Source organism: Dermacentor silvarum, chromosome 11 (assembly GCF_013339745.2).
Source record: "Dermacentor silvarum isolate Dsil-2018 chromosome 11, BIME_Dsil_1.4, whole genome shotgun sequence".
In the NCBI taxonomy this organism is placed as follows: domain Eukaryota; kingdom Metazoa; phylum Arthropoda; class Arachnida; order Ixodida; family Ixodidae; genus Dermacentor; species Dermacentor silvarum.
The window spans coordinates 97,311,981-97,331,199 of NC_051164.1; the positions used below are offsets into that span (position 1 = coordinate 97,311,981).

The 19,219-nt window shown below is 47.0% G+C and overlaps 1 protein-coding gene across 2 annotated transcripts in view; it reads right to left on the reverse strand.

Annotated features, from left to right (window-relative positions):
* LOC119432765 (doublesex- and mab-3-related transcription factor A2-like) overlaps positions 1–18,399 on the reverse strand; it is a 66,082-nt gene extending 47,683 nt beyond the window's left edge. For both annotated transcript variants that reach the window (XR_007464437.1, XM_049659054.1), the window contains exon 1: positions 18,267–18,399. The gene's annotated coding sequence lies outside the window, so the exon portion shown is untranslated. The remainder of the gene's footprint in view (positions 1–18,266) is intronic.
* Positions 18,400–19,219: the final 820 nt, after the last annotated feature.

Below are 19,219 nucleotides of genomic sequence, written 5' to 3' on the forward strand. Positions count from 1 at the left end.
TTAAGTACCTAAGTATTGAGCACTCTGTGATGATAGGTTTCTTCATAAAAAAAGAATTCAATCACTAGTGTGAATTACCTGCACAAGTTAATTATTGGTTGCAAGCGTTACTGGAAAGAAAGAACATTATTTCGCAATTGCTACAGAAACGTCCCAAGTCGCACCTCCCGTCAAACACTGTAGTGCCTTCTCCAAAGCGACTTTCGGTAGCGATAAATTTCCCTCAGACGTAAAATGAAAGTCCTTGAGATATGTAGAACGTTTAATTTACCCAAAGGTAAGTTTTTGTGGTCTATTCCTTGCCACAACTGCACAGAAATGGCAAAAGTAAGTCGCGAACACAAATATGTACACGTGCACGGCTGAAGGGATTATGGTTACTTACCAATGCGATTACGATTATAATTTCAATGCATTGTCACGCGTTGAGCCTGTGATAATTTTTTTTCTCTTTTTAACATTACGCAATGTAAAACGTCCTAACGCAACGTAACTTCCTTTTTTTTTCTTTTCTTTTTTTAACACGAAAGTGTTTTATGCCGGGGTCCACCAAGACTTCACTGACGTATTTCCGTCACGGAAATACGTCACACGAACATACACGAACATAATACAAAGAAAGAAACCAGAAGAAAAAGTTCCACAAACATGCAAAATTTGGAAATCGAACCCACGACCTCTCGGTCCGCGACGATAGATCGCCGAGCGTTTAACCCATTGCGCCACAAACGCATTTGCAGAGAGCTACACAGACGCGCCTTATATATCTAACACTCCTCCGTGTACCCGCGCTCTTGCTCGGGGCGGTGCCGCCGCCTACGAGCAGAAAAGAGAAGTACTGCATTATGACACTAACGCGCACCGACAGTGAACTCTTCGGTGGTCTCAGCACTAAGACGCCTCGATGCCAGCATTCGAAGGGACGCTGGCATCAAGAAGCACTACCAACGCCACCTAGGTGGCGTTCACCGTACTCAGCACAGCGGAGCGTGGCCTCCGCAATTAGCTCTGAAAATGTTTCTGAAGTTGATCGCGGAGGCTGCAATTACGACGCGCTGTACGCGCTGATTTGACTCGGTGACGATTCAGTTACGTGCTTTGTCTTGCGCGTTGTATTAGTGTGTCAGTTACGTGCTTCGTCTTTCGCGTTGTGCTAGCGTGTGCAGCGTAGTGCAGCTTCCATATGCACGACGGTTGCTCATGGTCATCGACGTTGGTAGTCGTGATGGAGGAGACGTGCCACCAGGCGTCAGCGTGGGTGCATCAACGCCTAAGGGCGCTTTAGCCACAAAACACCAATAGACATTATATATCAATGTGCAATAAACATTACACTACTTCTGTGAAGACACGTTTCACTTTCGTGTTCTATACCGATTCCTATATAAGAGGGATCAACCACATTTTTTCTAACATCTGTCTGGTTTCTGTTATATGCAGATTTCTTCGTTTTGTGCAAATTACTGAATCCTTGTATACATCGATATCTTTTTACCGATTGTATTTTGTTATAAAATTGTACCATATGCCCCCCTCACTCTATGCGTCTCCGTATTCCCGTGCGATCTTTCTAAATAAAAAATTAAATTAAAATAAAAATAGACATGAACTTCTAATTAACGTATAGGTGCATATTATTTAGCTTTTTTGTGTGTCTTGTTTATATTTACGTTCTTTTGTAGACCTACCTTGTTTAAGTGCTTGTGGTATGTATGTTTGTGTATGTAGTAAACTACCTTGGGCCGCCGGTTCGGCTGTGATGTACAGTACCATCCCTCTCATTTCTCATTCGACTGCAGCTTTTAAAAGACAACGGAAGCAAGCTTCTCTGCCAGGCTAAATAAAGTGTTGAGTGTTCTGCAGAGCAGCCTGCTTGTCGAGGGACTCGTGATCGTACATGTTGCTCCCACTTCCAAGGTACACCCGTTAAGAGTGCCTAGCCCTGACTGAGCAGTGTAACGTTGGTCCCAGGGATTTCCACTTGGCAGGCCAATGCTTCTTCGGGGTTTTCATCTGCCAGTCCAGTTTTCATCTGCTGGTGATCCCAGCCGACATGCACAGAGATAGGCTGAATTGAGGTGCAAATTGTTCGTGCACCAGATCCACCATGCAGAAAGGTGCAAAGATGGCGGCAAAACGGAGCCTATAGGGCTGCCACCCTCTTGACGCGAAGTGGGTTCATCCAAAAACTTTCTAGAAGCCTACGAAAGAAAGCAGCGGCCCTGCGATGCTCGCAACAAACGCGAGAATTGTGGGCAGATCTGGCGTGAGTTTGAATCAAGAACGCGTCTTAAGTTATGTGACAGGCACGCTTCCATCATCTTCTTCGCGCCGCCATTGCAAACGCTTTATTGCACAGCGTTTAAGTAATCGTAAGAGGACAGCGACCGTGTTCTTCGTGCAGTCTTCGCCATAGCTTTCGTCGTACAGCTGTTACCGCAACCATAAGTTGACCAACTATTTGTGGAGCCTCACCAGTGTTTCCGTCGTGAAACGTTCCTGTAATCATAAAATTACTATAAATGCTTTCGTGCAGCCTTCACGGAGGTTTTCGTCGTACAGCGTTCCTAAATCGTGATATAACTGAACTGTTTTCGTGCAGCCTTCGCCCACACTTTCTACGTGAACCGTTCTGGCATCATGACATGATTGTAACGGCCTTCGTGCAGCGTTCCCCATCAATTTCGTCGTACAGTGTTACCGTTACCATAGGGTTGCCAACTGTTTGTGCAGCCTTCATTGTTTCCGCGATGAAGCGTTCCCGTAATAGCGTGACTAACAATAGCCTTCCTACAGGTGTCCACGGTCGCTTTCGTCAAACGGTGTTCCCGTAATCATAACACGGCACTAACTGTCTTTGCACAGCCTTCGCCGTCGTTCTTGTCGTGAAAGAATATCCTAATCATAACGTGACTAACTGCCTTCCTGCAGATTCAGCGTTGCTTTCGTCGTACGGTGTTCCCGCAATCATACCACGCTTGTAATGGTCTTTGTGGAGCCTCCGCCTTCATTTTTGTCGTGAAGCATTCCCGTAATCAAAACCGTTTTCGTGCAGCCTTCGTCGATGCTCTTGCAGCACAGCGTTGTCATATTCATAACGATGGTAACTGCCTTCATGCAGCCTTCGCTATCGTCGTAAAGCGATCAGGTAATCATAACGTGTCTATCAATGTGTTTGTGCAGCCTTCGCCGTCGTTTTCGTCATAGAGCGTTCCCGTAATCTTAACGACTGCAACTGTCTACGATCAGCCTACGAGTTCGTGGTCACTTTCTTACGGTGTTCCCAAAATCTAATCATGATTGTAATTGTCTTCTGAGTCACCGTGGTTTTCGTCACATAGCAATTCGGTAATTATAACATGACTGCCATTCTCTTCTTCGTGCACCATTTGCCGTCGCTTTCGTCGTAGTGCGTTCCGGTAGTCATAGCAGGACTTCTACTCGCCGCGGGCGCTCAATGGCTATGACGTTGCGCTGCTGAGCACGAGGGTGCGGGTTCGATCCCAGCCGCGACGGCAGCATTCCGATGGAGCCGGATTGCAAAAAACGTTCGTGTACCGTGCACTGGTTTCACGTTCGTGCACGGTATGAGAACCCCAGGTGGTCGAAATTATTCTGGAGTTTCCCTCTACGGCGTGCTTCAAATCATAACGCAGTTTTGGCACGCAACACCTCCAGAATTTATTTTTATAACAAGACTCATTTTGTCTTTGTGTAGCCTTCGCTGTTATCTACTTCGTCGACCTTCGTCGAACGGCGTTCCCGCAATCGTAGCAGGATTTGCACTGTCGTTTGCACGCCCCGTTCCCTGTTGTCAAAGGTTCTCTTAACCTAATAAAATATGTCGTTGCCTTCTTCGTGCGGCCTTCACCATCGCTTTCTTCGAGACATTGTGTTTTCAACCCTACATGACTCGTTTCGACGATCCGGTACAGGTCGCTTCTCGTCATCGTTAAACTTTGCGGAGCGTTCGCATCGCCGCGGTCTTATCCCCCTCCGGCCATCATCTAACTGATATAGCCAGATATATCTGTCTATCCCTGCCTTATAATTCAGACAAGCAGGCCAACGACGAAAGCGCCATAACGTTGTTGGCTGAAGCAAAGATAGGGGTCGAGCTTATCGCAGCTAAGAACGAAACAAGCAATCAGATTAATGTGCTAACTTCCAGAGCAGCAGAGGTGCCGTGGCACGAATTGCGAAAACTTTCACCCAAGTCTCTAAAATAAGTCCTCCGGTAGCTTTAACAGCCTCGTCCTTCCGCGAACAAGTTTCGATGTCTATAAACGTGTGGGAGGCAAGAGCGGAACGCCTACCGAGGCGAAATCAAAATTTCACCGATTCTCATCGAAACGGTTCCTGGCTCGAATTCCACTTGTAAAGAATACATCTCGACGAAAAAAAAAAAGAAGAGAAATGGTAATGACATACCCTTTCCCCTTTCTCTTTCTTACCATCATGGAGCTACACGCCCGTCTCATCACATACCCCCAGAGCCCGCCCGCTCGCCTTGTCGGTCACGTGACGGCTCACCTCACTCCCCCTAGCGGCCGCCGCTGCAAACACACCGACACGTTCTCGTTGCGCCGCGGGTGGCGGCTTCGAAGCCAAGAAGCAAAGAGAAGTGATTCTCGACTCTGCGGGCGGGACCCGGCAGGCCTGCCATGATCGCATTGTCGTGGGGCGGCCAAGCGCACGGGTGCACAAAGTATAACCGCAAAGGAAGCCAGGAGGCGCTGCCACCGCAACGACACGACGACGTCCGCGAAAGAACGAACCGTGCGAGGAACGCGGCGGCGGCGGCGTCCGCCAGGGCGCGCTTCGCGCGCTGTCCATGGAAATCAGCTGTCAGCCGCAAGCGGCGAGTTTTTTTCGCGCCGTCCGCGCGAATTACCAATTTAAATGCAAAAGGTTTCTTCGGCACGGCGCGCCCGCCTATGAGCTCCGCAGAGGCGACGACGACGACACTATACCGGCCTGCCACGTTATTTATGTGCGCGGATCGCGAGCGTTTGCCTTCATCCTAGCGAGCTATACCCACCCTCTTCCCGCCTATGGCAGTCCCGGCAAGTCGTCGTCGTAATTCGGTCGGAACAAAAGCGTCGCGCACGCCGGTATACGTCGGCAAAAGAAAAGAAAGCCTCTCGATGCGAGGGGCGCGTCGACAGACACCGCAGGCACGCGGCGATGCGGCTTCATCATCGCCAAGTGTATTATGCGGACATGGGTCGCTCTCTCTCCAAAGCGGATTATTTATCGTGCCCGGGTGCGCCCATTTACGTACATATAAGGTGCGCCGGTTTCCTCATCTCAAGCGGCCGTGGCGAATCGTCAAGAAGCTTTCTCCTATACAGTCCGAGATCGGTCCGCGCTGCGACGCACCGAGTATTTTACGCAGTGCGCGGAGCTGTACGGAATATGGACACCGTGCGACGCGAGCTCTCCGACTCCTAGTGGACGTCGATGTATTCCGGGGAGAGGGTATCGTGGGCGGCGTAGATTTATTCTCTCGCGGTGGTATATACGATGCAGGTAACGCATGCTTTCGACGTTAACGATACCTGTTTTTTTTTTCTGTTTTTTTTCGGCAGTTGTCCACTGTCTCCTTGCTGCCCTGAGGAATACCCCAGTCACAAGGGGCACTGGAGTCCGAACGGGATCGAATTTCTCGATTGCGATTGGTTCCATTGTGCGAGATGCGGAAAAGAGCCAAGCGCGATCGAGTTATAACTGACAATTGAAAGGGCCATGTGCACTGTTTTAATGCGTCAGCATTATTTGGGTGTTTCATGAACTTTCTGGACGCTATATATCTATCTACCTATCTATCTGTCTATATATCTGTCAATCTGTCTATATATATCTGTCAATCTGTCTATATATATATATATATATATATATATATATATATATATATATATATATATAGGTTTGCTGGGTAGGTGGGTAGCCAGTGGTTGATTGGGTAGAGCATTGCGTTAATGTGCCGAGGCGACACTGTAAGTTAACAGAATCGCGATATCAATTTTTATTGCGGAGTTAGATTTTTAAACTTGATAGTGTCGTTTAAATTTCTTCATTTTTTAATTTTGCGATTTTCAACAATTTTATTGAAAATATTGACGGCCTAATAAAAAATCTCTTTCCTACAGTTCCTAGATAACTTTTTTTTTTTTAACGCAACAAGCCTCATTAAAATAGGGGTACCACGTGGTTACCGCGAAAAACGATTTCTCCGTTCCGAAGTACTTAGATAAGAGGCCCGAGGCTAAAGGTTCCTCCTAATCTCTTCTCTGTACCCCCTTATAATTTTATTTTGCGCTGTTATGTCTTCGATAACCAAATTTGCCGGAGCAGTGTTTATTATTTGACGCCGATGACGTATGTAAAAAAACACTGAATGAAATTACAGATCACCCCGCGCGCCATTTTTTCGCCTTCTGCGGAGCAGAGCTAGCCTAGTGAACCTTTTTACGATTCCTCTGGTTTTATATTCAAGTATCCTTGTGCCTCCCGTGCATGGAAACAAGGTTTCATTGTTGCCTGGTACACTGGCCTGCTCAATTACACGCTCCAAGATAACCTCGACACGTTTTCGATGCTCGAAAGCTTGAAGCACATCATTTGCAGCAATTGGTGAACAACAAACAGTGAATTTCAAATAGCTTCATTTTTGAAGTATTATCTCGCACCCAATTAAGAGCACGATTCACACCTGACGCGAGGCTTAGCCTATAGTCACTCACGTTCGGTCGTCCGCGACGAAGCTTCGTTGTCTGCCAGTCATCTGTCCTCCGCGTTTGTCAACGTGTCTGAGCAGCCCAAGAATCTGCGACGATCAGCAAAGAATTCGGTCACTTGAATCAACAGACGTCATCTTGTAAGGGAGCTTCGCTTCTGCTAAGACTCGCCAGAGAAAATGCTTCCTCTTGCTGCTCTTTCCGTTGAGGAACTGCTGTCTGCATGCACGAAATGATGCCGCTGCCACCCTGCAACCGACTGTCTCGGCAATACCCCCAACACGGTATACTACTGACGAGTAGTTGGACAGAACCTTCTTGTTTGTATTAGTGTCAACAGCGACAAACTTTCGTCGAGGTTTGATTTAAACTTCTTGAATAAAGACTCCGGGTGCCATTCTGGACACTCGTAGAATTCCGCAATGGCGTCGTTTTGAGCCAATCAGAGAGGCCGTAGTAGCCATCTTAGCCAATCGGAACAGACAAGACGACGAATTCGAAAGTATGGCGCAATTTTGACAATGTCCAGACAGAGTGGCACCCGAGGCACGAGGTTAAAGAGCGAATGGTTCAGTTTTCATCGTGGGAATGGCATCCAATCTACCTGTAACCGTAACCGCCGAAAAGGTCGCAATGAAGGCTTCAAATTCGCTGATACATGACAGTCGCTTCAACTTGGTGGTGGAGAAGCGTGGTTCATTGAACATCGACGAGTCACGCAAGGCGAACCGGTATAGAGTCAAGTGATTTCGAGTCCGATAAGTCAAGAGTCGTCGCCGTCCGAAGTTTTCGATGTCTTGTAAGAACACTTTCAAATAGCGGAGGAATAACGACGTGTCGCAGGTCAACCCAATGTATAGTAATGCTGTTAAACGGGCTAGTTTGTAGCTAGATTCTTTGCACATGTTACCAGCGCAATTTAAACTGGACACAACAAGAAGACGCAGACACCAAAACTGTTGGATGTGTAGGTTTAATTGAGAACCTAACAATTTGGTCTACAAGGGATTTAGGATCAAAAAAAGAAGGGGCTACCAATATTATCGCAGCTTCTGTTGGCATCACAAAGACAGGAATAAAGTATTTCAATTAGAGGAGCAACGGCACGCATTCGCGCCAATAATTGACGTCCCTTATGGTCCTTGCTTAGTGTATATTCTTGTGTTAAGTAATTTCCAACATGTGTGGTGCCTACATCTTTTATTTGCGCCCCATTTATAGTGTGCTGCTATGACATTAATCAAGAACCACCCAAATGTACAGATGTGCCCGTGTCTTCCACGCCCAAGCACGGTTAGCAAACGCTGCCCCCGAGGAGAAGGCTCACGGAGGGAAACCGGAGTATTCAGAAGACCACGTTTAAAACCGACTCGACTGCCTAAATAAAACAGCTTATTACAAGGAATCTCCGATAACTGTTGGTAAGTATAATAGCAATTGACAACACGGCCAAAAGAGATCGATATCGAAGGAAGGGCAATTGGAGTGTTAACTCTCCGCTTTATTCATTCATACATTGAGCATTCGTGCGAGTAGAGGTCCCAGAGTTACAAAAATATCACAGGAAACGTCCTTTGAGCATTTACCAGATAGCAATTAGCCCCATATCGGCAACAAAGCATTGAAAATAGAATAAGAGAGGATAACTTGCTATGTTATACTTACTTAACCTGATAACTTACTTAGGGCATTAGAGCAAGAGTAACATCGAAAATAAATCATATAACAACACAAATAAAGACTGTACACTTTCCAAAAAGAAAAATAACCACGGAATAAAATCAGTAGGACCATAACATAGAAAACGTGTGCACACATAGTTGTACACATGGAAAAGTGTGCATGAATATCGTTACAGCATACAGTATTCAAGGTATTACATCTGTGGCTAAGTGTAGTCAGAAAACATTAGCATGTTTCTTGAACTTTAGTGTCAGATGGTGGTTCGTTCCAGTGCATAATACCCATAAAAAGAATAAATCTTCCATGTATTGCGCTTATTTGAAAAAGTAAGAAATTGGTACATAAAGCCATTGTACTGTTACGGCTCGTAAGGGTAGAAATATTAGTTGTATCTACAAATACTTCGCGTTCGAGTACGCAGTACATCAGTAAGATTAATTTCTGCTCAAGCATTTAAGGTACTATTAGTTTGTTTAAAGACACTTTATTAGGCTGTGGGTGTAATAATAATACAGAAATCATTTAATAACATTTTACAGCCTTATTTTGTAAATGTTCCCGATGTTAAATGTGCGTTGAATAGAGCACTGCGCGGACCTGATTTTCCGACCTGAGCCCGGCCCAAGCCCTCCGTTTATAACCCAAACCCGGCCAAGTACCGCAGGAGGAACCCTGTGTGTACATGCCTTAAAAAATGTCATGGCGTGCATGGTAACAAAAGACCATACAAGAAACATGTATTGTCCGTGTTTTTTTTTTTTTTTTTGCGCTCTTCTCATTTATTCTGTATAATGAACCAACTCGGCCAACAACACATATTGCTCAACATTACAATAAAGCATTACGAAAAAAAATTGTTTTCCAACAGAGCAGGTGCCCATCGCTAACCATGAAAAAGCCGACATAAGCGAAGGCTGCGTTTTAATTTCCTGGCATTTTATTTAAAGCTACGGTATACGTACACTAAGTTTAAAACACCAAGGATTATACGGACATTTGTAAAAACGACTCTTCATTAAAAAATATATCTTCCAGCAAGAAAGAGTTTAAAATTATAAAGCAGTTAATGGTATAGCCCTACCCTTGAGCGTCACGCATACGCAGGCATATGGCATAAAATAAACGCATCAGAAGAGTCACACCCCTTTGTGTTGTCGAACGCATGACTGATGACGTCGTGATTTTTCTCTAGCCGTGAGTGGGGGAATTTGCTGCCACATTAACCCTGCCGAGCCCACGACGAATCACTTCTCCTGTATGGTATAGATTTAAGGCCCACGATGAACGTTGCGAATGCGGTTAGGGTGGAAGCCATTGATGTGCACTACAGTGACCATAAAGCAATCTTCAGTGTGATGCAATAAATTAAAAAAAAATTGAAGAAGCTTGTACTAAGTCGTGCAAGGCTTAAGACACACGGGGCTAGTGATCACCTAGCGTCTTGCAGTTTTTGCTAGGTTATGCTAACTTTTGCTAGGTTATGCCAAGTTTTGCTATAGGTAATGCCAAGTAAAATTTTGCAAGGTTACGCCAAGTTTTTTCAAGGTTATGCCAAGTTATGTTATGCCAACCCACAAGCTAAAGTGAGCTTCAACTCTGCAACGCAACTGCAAAGCCCCTTCACCACTTTTGGAAGGGTTAAGCCCCAGTTTTCACAAGTCAGGAAAATGCTAAGCCCAGCTTTTCACAAAGGAAGGCAAATGTTATGGCAACTAAAAGACTTTATTATGGACAACTATGTATAGCAATGTACAGGCTTAGTAGCAATCATCCGACGACTCATCATCTCTCGCCGGTGCAAATGGCAATTCTTCTGCCAAATCGTCGTCTCCGTTGTACACTTCAACCACCACTACCAAGTCATCCCCAGCATTTTCCGGAATTTATTAATTATTGATCGATTATCGATTATCTATTGATTGGCTATCGCAAGGTATTGGCTACGTTTATGTACATAGGCTAATCACTACCAAGTCATCCCCAGCATTTTCCGCAATTTACTGATTATTGATCGGTTGGCTATCGATTGGCTATCGCAAGGTATTGGCCACGTATTTGGGCTAGGCTAAGCCCTATCGAGTCATCCCCAGCATTTTCCGGAATTTATTGATTATTGATGGATGATCAATTAGCTGTTGATTGGCTATCGATGACTGACTAAGCTTAAGTAGTCCCAACCATGCTTCGATAGTTAACAGGGGTATATGCCATTACGCATGGACCCTTTCTGCACAACCGCCAGGATCGGCCCACATTTTCTGTTAACGCGGCACGGACTTACGGCGGGTTTTTAAAACAGCTCCGCTGTTTTAAAAGAAACGCTACAGACAACTTGGGCGCCGTCATTGCAGGGCTCTCAAACGTGCCACGTATGACCGAACAGAGCAATATCCTGGTGTGCTGCTGCTTAAAAAAGTTGTCGCAGTTTCACCTGAAAGGCGAAGCATCAATTGCGATAGCAAATTTGAAGAGAGCTATATACGGAGTAATGATAGCAGCTTTATCAGCTGTATAAACTTGGACATGCAGCAGCACCGGCAACACGCAGAACTGTTGTCGACGCCGCCGGCGTTTTGCCCGCGTTCGCTCAAAATGCGTGCGGCGTTGGTGACTGTTGCCGGAGCATCTGATATAAATAGGCACTTGGTGCCGCAGCTAAACGTCGCCTCCCTTCCCTGCCCCTCCCCCCCCCCTCCCCCACAGCCTTTCACGCGTCGTAAGAAGGTACGTTTACTCTACATATATGGTGATTGTAGAGGAGGAAAGAGACGCCGACTTCTGCAGCCCTTAAGAGAGCACAGCGCAGAACGCGCGTTTGTTCTCCGCCGTGCGTTCACTCCCCGTGAAAGCGCGCATCCCTCGCCCCTTTCACTCGCACATACAGCGTTCGGCGGCGCGCGGCGACGATTTCATCTCCATTGACGTCATACGGAACCTCACGGCGACGGCAGAAATCTGCTTTTGAGTGTCCATATAATTGCTATCGCAATAAAAGTGAAAGGGCAGTGACGTAGGCGTTGGCTGCGCGGTTTACGCCAGAGATGTGCTTGCTTCGCGGCGGTTCATGATAGCGATAAGCAGACCAGGCAGCAGACAGGCTAAATGCACTGTTCGCATACGAAGCACATTTAAGAGCCCTGCGATCAGGGCGCCTTCAAGCGGGCATGTGACGCGCTTTTATTGCGATAGCAATTATACGAACACTCCAGGCGCATTTTTACCGTCGGCGTCGCTTCGCCGTGATGTTCCGTATAAAGTCCAAGGGCGATAACACCGTCGCCGCGCGCCGTATGCTGTATGTGCGAGTGAAAGCGCGTGAAGGGAGCCGACGATCGCGGCTCAATCTGGCGCGCGCAAGAGAGGAAAGCTGACAGGAAACGCACCGTCTTCCGTCGCGCGAAAGGCCGTGGGGGGATGGGAGGGTGGCGGCATTGTTTTCTGGCAGCAACTACGTATTTCGCGACCGCTTCGCAAGGGGAACCGACGATCGCGGCTCAATCTCGCGCGCGCGGGGAGGAAAGCGGGGAGGCAGCGCAGCATTCCAGTTACTTTGGTGCTTCAATGCATAAAACGACGTTTTGTTAAGAAAGTAACTGGAACGCCAACGCATTTCTCCGCAAAGTTCGGAAATATCTCGAAACTGGTGCCATCCTGAGAATTCGTTCCAAGTGGATCCGCTTTGCGAACTCCCCGGCTAGAATGAGTAAACTGCAATAAGGGTCATATAAGGCAATTAGAGAAAAACTGAATTAGTGATTTTTTGTTAATTAGTCGATTATGCATTTCGATTTTTTTTATGCAAGTAATGTCCGCCTCTTCGAGTAGACCAGCTCATGAATTAGAATTTTTCTATTTGCCACAGGACAACCTTTAAAATTTTTTGAAAGTGTTCGCTGAAACACCCTGTATGCTCCCAAAGGGCGTTCAGTTGCGCCTCCCTTTTCCTTACGCCGCTACTTCCGAGCGATAACCTTCCCGTTTTCCAGTCTTTGTATTGCTCCGCCTTGGATATGACTACTTTTCATCCCCACGAAATCACAAAGGTATTCACTAAAGAATTCATCGTTAGCAGGAATGAATGGTATAGACGCGAAAAAAAGTTTAGAACACCTAACACCTTTCTATAGTATCTTTATGGTGAAATTTTTTAACAGTGGCAATTGACACAGGATTTGTACCACTTGACTGGAGGATTGGTAAGGTCATTACAGCTTTCAAGCAACGCCCTAAATCATGTCGTAAGAAGCATCGTCCTGTTTCTATTACTACTAGCAACCGTCCAAAAATTAAGGAACACAATCTGTTCTAACGTTCCCAACTTCCTGTCAACTATGAACTTCTTCCTCCATAAACAACATGGCTTCCTAAAGGCTTCTCTTGTGGCACCCAATTAGGCATTCACTCTTTCCTCGCCCTAAACATTGCTCTAGATTTAATTTGCTTAGACTTTGAAAATGCCTTCGATAAGGTCCCCAATTTCCGTGTGCCACTCAAACTTTCCAGCTTAAACCTACATAAGTCGGTCGTATCTTGAGTTCAAACGTTTCCAACCAACCGCCAACAATTCCCCCACGTAAATTCACACTTGCCTCCTCTTTCCTGTTTTCTCTGCCTACCCCAAAGAACCGTTCTTGGACCACTCGTCTTCCTAACTTAGATAAATTACCTACCAACTAACGTTTCCTCTGGCAAGCGTTGGTTCAGCCGATGCTTCCACTCTCCAAATTGACCTCCATAAGATGCAAGAATGGTGCGAAACCTGGCTGATTACGACACTGCATGCAAGTAAAACCACGCTAATTAGTTTCAACAGCCATTGCAACTTATGTTCCCCAACTTACATCATTGACAATAGCAGCACGACTGCTGCAGATTCGTTTAAATACATTGGCGTGCCTATTTCCCATGATCGTAATTGGTCACTTCATACCAACCACAAATTCTGCTAACAGTGCACTTGACCACTTACGTAACATTTCCTCTGCCCCTTCTATGAAATTACTAGCCTATAAAATCTTTCTACGTCCCAAACTTGACTACTCCAGTGCCTGTTTGTGACCCTCTCCATTGAAACCATAACTAAACACAAAAACCAATTCAGAACTGAGTCGCTCGATTTATCATATCAAACTATTCTTGTCATTGCAGCATCAAAGCAATACAATCCAAGCTTTTCTACCGTCCTTGGCTTCCCATCGTAGAATCGTTAGGTTATGCCTTTGTTAAAAGATTTTTCCATTCTTTACCGCCGCCGGACAATGCCCTCGAGTGGTAGGGGCAAACCGCAAACCATCTGACCCTCCCTCCCTTTCTCTATCTTTCCTTCCTTCCTTCATATATATACTGCGGAATTACTATTGCATTAAGAGAAGGAGCCCGGAAATGCGGTTGTCACTTGGTTTTATAATTACCAGCCGTATACGTGATTATCAATCCCACATGGTGTACCTATGGAGGTCCAAAAATTATTTTAATTCAGATTCCCTGAAATCATAGAACATCTCAAGATGATGCAGTGACGAAAGACAATAAGTGCTTGACAAATGTCACTGAGCCCACACAGTAGCAGATACAGCGCATAAAAAAATTGACATTTGCTACAATTTTAATAATTCAACAAATAATACTACTTAATGTGTAAGTATACAGCACAAATATATCGCTAGTTAAGGCAATAGTATTGTCGAGGATACACACAACAAAGTAGTCAAAATAAAAAAAAATCACGCTCCATTCCACTGCTGCGAAGGTGGGTTACCAGTGAAGCAGTTTAGCACACGACATAGAAGTGACACCGAATTTAGATCAAAGGTATGAGCAAATTTTATTTCTCTTGAGCGGCGACGGCGGTCATCCCGAAGACACACGGACACACACTTATTTTGATCTGCCGTCTTGATCGGCGGCTTACATTCGCGTGGAAGAGTCCCGCCACCTCGGGGAGCTGGAGGAAACAAGACGTGCGCGACGGGACCGCCACGGCGGGGGAGCGGAAGGAAACTATAGGCACGCAAGCGCTTGGAACGACGACAAAGAGAGGGCCGTGCGAGCGTACACATGGCCGACGCAGGTCGCACAGCGGAAAATATTTAAAAAACCCTTATTATCTACCTGAGAGTCTACCGATTTTGAAAATGGTGCCTATTGATAACTAATCTACTGAAAATGCACATCCAAGTGATTAGACGTATAAGCTTTGCATAGAATGAAGCGATTTTGCATCAAATTCGAGAGCTGAGTTCTTGCACACGCAGAGCTGTTGACGGACACGAAAAATGCATATAACCCTAGACATAGACAGCTTCGCTGTAAAAGACATGCAATATCCACAAGAAATAAAAACAATGCGCCAGCGGATGTTTGCGACCTTCCAGAATTACAAACATATTTCCAGCGAAGCTGTTTCTTTCGAGCAGTTGAAATAAGCGTTTCAGTTTCCTGGAATTATTCTTTAAAAATTTGCCCGTATATGACGTTTCCATTGGAAACCTTGCCCGCAGTGACGCTTTCGAGCACTTATTGTTAGATATGTTTAAAAGCCAGTAATTAATCAACACACATTATACTTCACCGGAACATTAACCATAGTGTCTCCCCCTCCCCCTCTATTTTTGCTAGACTTGATCTCAGTTTCGTTCCCAGTTCTCCCAGAGCCGCGGGATAAATTCTATTTTGTTCGTAAAACACATTGATATAAAGCTCCGGATCACTTGCACGTGTAACTTACTGCAAATGGCGTAATTTGTCCCCTCACTTAGAACTTAGCCTACACATTACCCATAACGCGCCCCTTATTTTCGCCAAATGTAACCAAGGTGGCTTGATTAGGTCACCGAGGACCTCGGGAAACCAACTATAAACGTCTGTGATGCATGAAAAAAAATTACAAAAGTAAATGAAAAGACAGAGGTTCAAGGTGCAACGGTTCTAACTAGACCAGGAACGTAAGAATTTGTCAGACATGGCACTTACCATGACCCCACCCTCCCATTTCCACTAAATATAAACCTGATGTAACCTATACCGATATCGGTATACAATGGGAAGCATAGCTGATAGTGCCCGCATTACACGTTCTAAAACATGACTAAGATGTTTTATTTTTGTAACAATAGCTGCGTTTGCTCCAACTCATCTAACTTCCCACAGATTTTTTTATAGCGTTTCACCCATTTTCACTAAATTTGGTCTCGGTGGCATTTGTAGTTCTGCCTGGGCAACGGGATAAATTCTGCCCCGTTCGTTAGACACACTGACAACGCTCTAGGGTACTTGCATAAGTAATACGGGTGCCACACGGCGCACTCTTGATCGCGATCGAATCCGATCTGGATCGAATTTCTCGGTTGCGATTGGCTTCTTTGCTTAATCTGCGGAAGGGAGCCAATCGCGCCCGAAAATTGCAATCCAGATCGGGCGTCCAATCCAGTGCAATCCAGTGGCCGCGTGACGCCAGTATACTTTATTACCACAGCCCCAATTACCTACCCACTTTGAACGTGGCCTACACATCTCCCATTACCCTATTACACATCACCCATTACCTCGTCCTTACTGTCACCAAAAAGGGCATATACTCTGACCCCGCCCGGTAAGTACTTAAGCACTGGCCACCCAAACGTCGTGGTGCCATTACGCGCACGCACTTTACCGTTTCAGCAATACTTTTTTGTAAGTGCTGCTCTCTACTGGAAGGAGCTTGCAAGCAATATCGTTCTCACCACCAACAGCTCCCATTTCAAATCTGCACGCTCTCGATGCCGATGCTTCAAGTTACCCCTGATGTACAACTTACTTCCGCCGTTCTTTGTTACCCACCCCTCTTGTAACGTCCCCGATATGGGACCCTTTCAGGTATAATCCTGAAAGGGTCACACACACACACACATACACACACACATACACACACACACACATACACACACACACACACACACACATACACACACACACACACACACACACACACACACACACACACACACACACACACACACACACACACACACACACTACATACATACATACATACATACATACATACATACATACATACATACATACATACATACATACATACGACCGTATGGATGACGTGTAATGATGCACGTCCATGAGCACACACCTATAGTAGCGATAGCTAATGCATGAGGCAACTTGAATAAAGTTATAAAAATATGGAACGGCGTCGGCCGCCGTGCTCAGTTTAGCTCCTGCGCGCGCGAGTAGTGATAGCTTCGGAACAAAATGGCGGACCTTCGGGCAACACTGCTCGCTTGAGAGATAGCGCCAATTCTGAGTGCCTTGTCACGGCCGCTGGTGGTGGTGGAAAACTTTTATTGAGAAGGCCCGAAGTAATGAAAATTAAAAAGCAGCGTTGTGGGCGGCCTTCAGGCTGCCGGTTGTGGCGTCCAGGCCGTGCCTAGTCGCGACGTCCTCTGCCCAGGTCACCAGCCGGAGTTGGAGATCCGGCTCGGTGCTGGACAAAGCAGCCTCCCACTGCTGCGGACTGGTTAGGTGCCAAGAGGCAGGGGGCAAGTGTGCCGGGCAGGAGAATAAGATGTGATTGTAATCGGCGCGGGAGCTGTCACATAAGCGGCAGGCCGGCGAGTACGTCCCGGGGTGGAAGAGGGCAAGACGTGCAGGAGTAAGAAAGGTGTGGGCCTGAAGGTGGCGCCACAAGTGTTGATGGTGCTGGGAAAGGGATTTGTGCGGTGGGGGGAAGGTGAGACGAGATAGGCGGTAGTGCAAGGTGATATCGTGGTACGTGAGGAGCGCATCGCGCGTATCCATTCCCGGCGGGGGCGGGCTTGCTCGGTCAGTCGAATCGCGAGCGATGGAATTGGCCGCCTCGTTGCCAGGATGGGCCGCGTGAGCGGGCACCCAGATGATTTGGATTGGGCGAGAGGGAACAGTGTCGGAACGCAAGATACCGGAGGCCGGGGATGCCACCCGTCCAACCGCGTAGTTGTAGACTGCAGGCTTGGAATCACTGAAAATGTATTCCGCGGAGGTTTGCGTGATGGCAAGGGCAATAGCTGCCTCTTCGGCCTCGACCGAGGTCGAAGTGTATACTGAGGCAGTGAGAGTGGGTCGAAAAGAGTTGTCAGTGACTGCAAGGGCATGGGCTGGGTAGTGGCGGTACGGGGCGGCATCCACGTAAGCCACGGCGGGTTGCCGTTCGTACTGACGCCAGAGCGCGGAGGCTCGCGCTGCTCTACGGGACGGGTGGTGTTCAGGGTGCATATTCTTAGGGAGGGGATTAACGGTTAGCAGGGAGTAGACGTGGGAAGGGATGGGCAGTGAGGTGGGAAGAGGGGAGAGTTTAAGGGTAGAGAGAAGTGCGCGACCAGGCCGAGTGCGGGAGAGACGGAGGAGCTGGGCCGTGCGATGGGCCTCCGTCAGCTCTGTAAGGGAGTTGTGGACGCCCATCGACAGTAACCGAGCCGTTGAAGTAGATGTGGGAAGAGACAGGGCCGCTGCCATGCAAACCCGGGAGCGCTTGGACTTAGGTGTATATCGTTCAAGTGAATTTTCTTGCGCGAGGGCCCTCCTCGACACGACAACGTATTGTCGCAACATCATTAAGAGCGTGCCAACGTCCGTGAAGCAAACGTACAGGCGCAAGCGACCATTCCAGTCCTAAAAACGCTTTCATTACGGAAGCAGCCCAACGAAGCGACGTTCGCGGAGAACCTACAGCTCGAATACGCTCTCCAAGAAAACCCAAACACATGTTTCCAACGCTACGAAGGTTCAAGTACACATAATCTCTAGTAACTGCCCGAGGAAAACCAATTAGACTATATAGTGTTCGGCTATTTCGGCACATCCGCCACTCACATTCGGTCGTTTGCGTCGGAGCCCGTAGCTTGAAAGCAGTTTCTTTCGCCAATTCTCGGTTCTTCTCGAGCGTCGCAGCATCGGAAGATTTCGAGCGTGTCTGATGAACGAGAAAGAAGCCGGACACAAGACACGAACGAGCACCGGCACAGAAAATGGTTGCCCGGCTCGGGAGCCAAGGCGGGAATCGGCGGCTTGCGCAGGCGCTGACAGATGGCTGCGCGCGTTGTTGCGCGCGTCTGAAAAAAACTACATGCTGTCCGTAGTTTCGAACCTTCGTGCAGTCGCACGTGTATGCGACAGTGTCGAGTTGGTATTCCTAGTGCATCGCGTCAGTTTCAACAGCGTTGATGAGCTAGGATGGCGAAGGCACTGTAAATGATCTAGATGAGGACATACGCGGCGTATGTTTAAACGCTGGAGCATGCCCAGGGCCGGTATTTTGTAGCGATGTCTTATGACTTATTCTATACTAGTTTTATCATCCACCGCTCACGGCCGGCTGATCCCTTTGATAACGCGAGCGGACTGTCGCTCTGACCACTGCACAAAGCGTGATAAGCGCGAAAAGGCATTAGCACCGGAAAGGCATCGCTACAAAATCGCGGCCCTGTAGATAAAAAGTAAACTGCTGCTGGCGCACCCTACTGGTGTTATCTGCTGGCATGTTCTCATGCATTGTGAACTCTCCTCCACTCACCGGCGTGACACATTCACCGATAATACGAGTAGCTAGGTTAAAGTGACCTAGAATATTTCTAGTACACTCTATAGCACGGTCGTGCTCGAAACAGGAACACGCATATGCAGCGTTCCTGTGTGCATTCTAGCGCGGCCATGACTTATCTATTATAGGTTCCAGTTTCGGACTTCGTCGCACGAGATATAAGTACGCTGCCGAAGTGACATGCACTAGGAAAACTCACTAAATGACACCGTTCGAACTGTGTGCG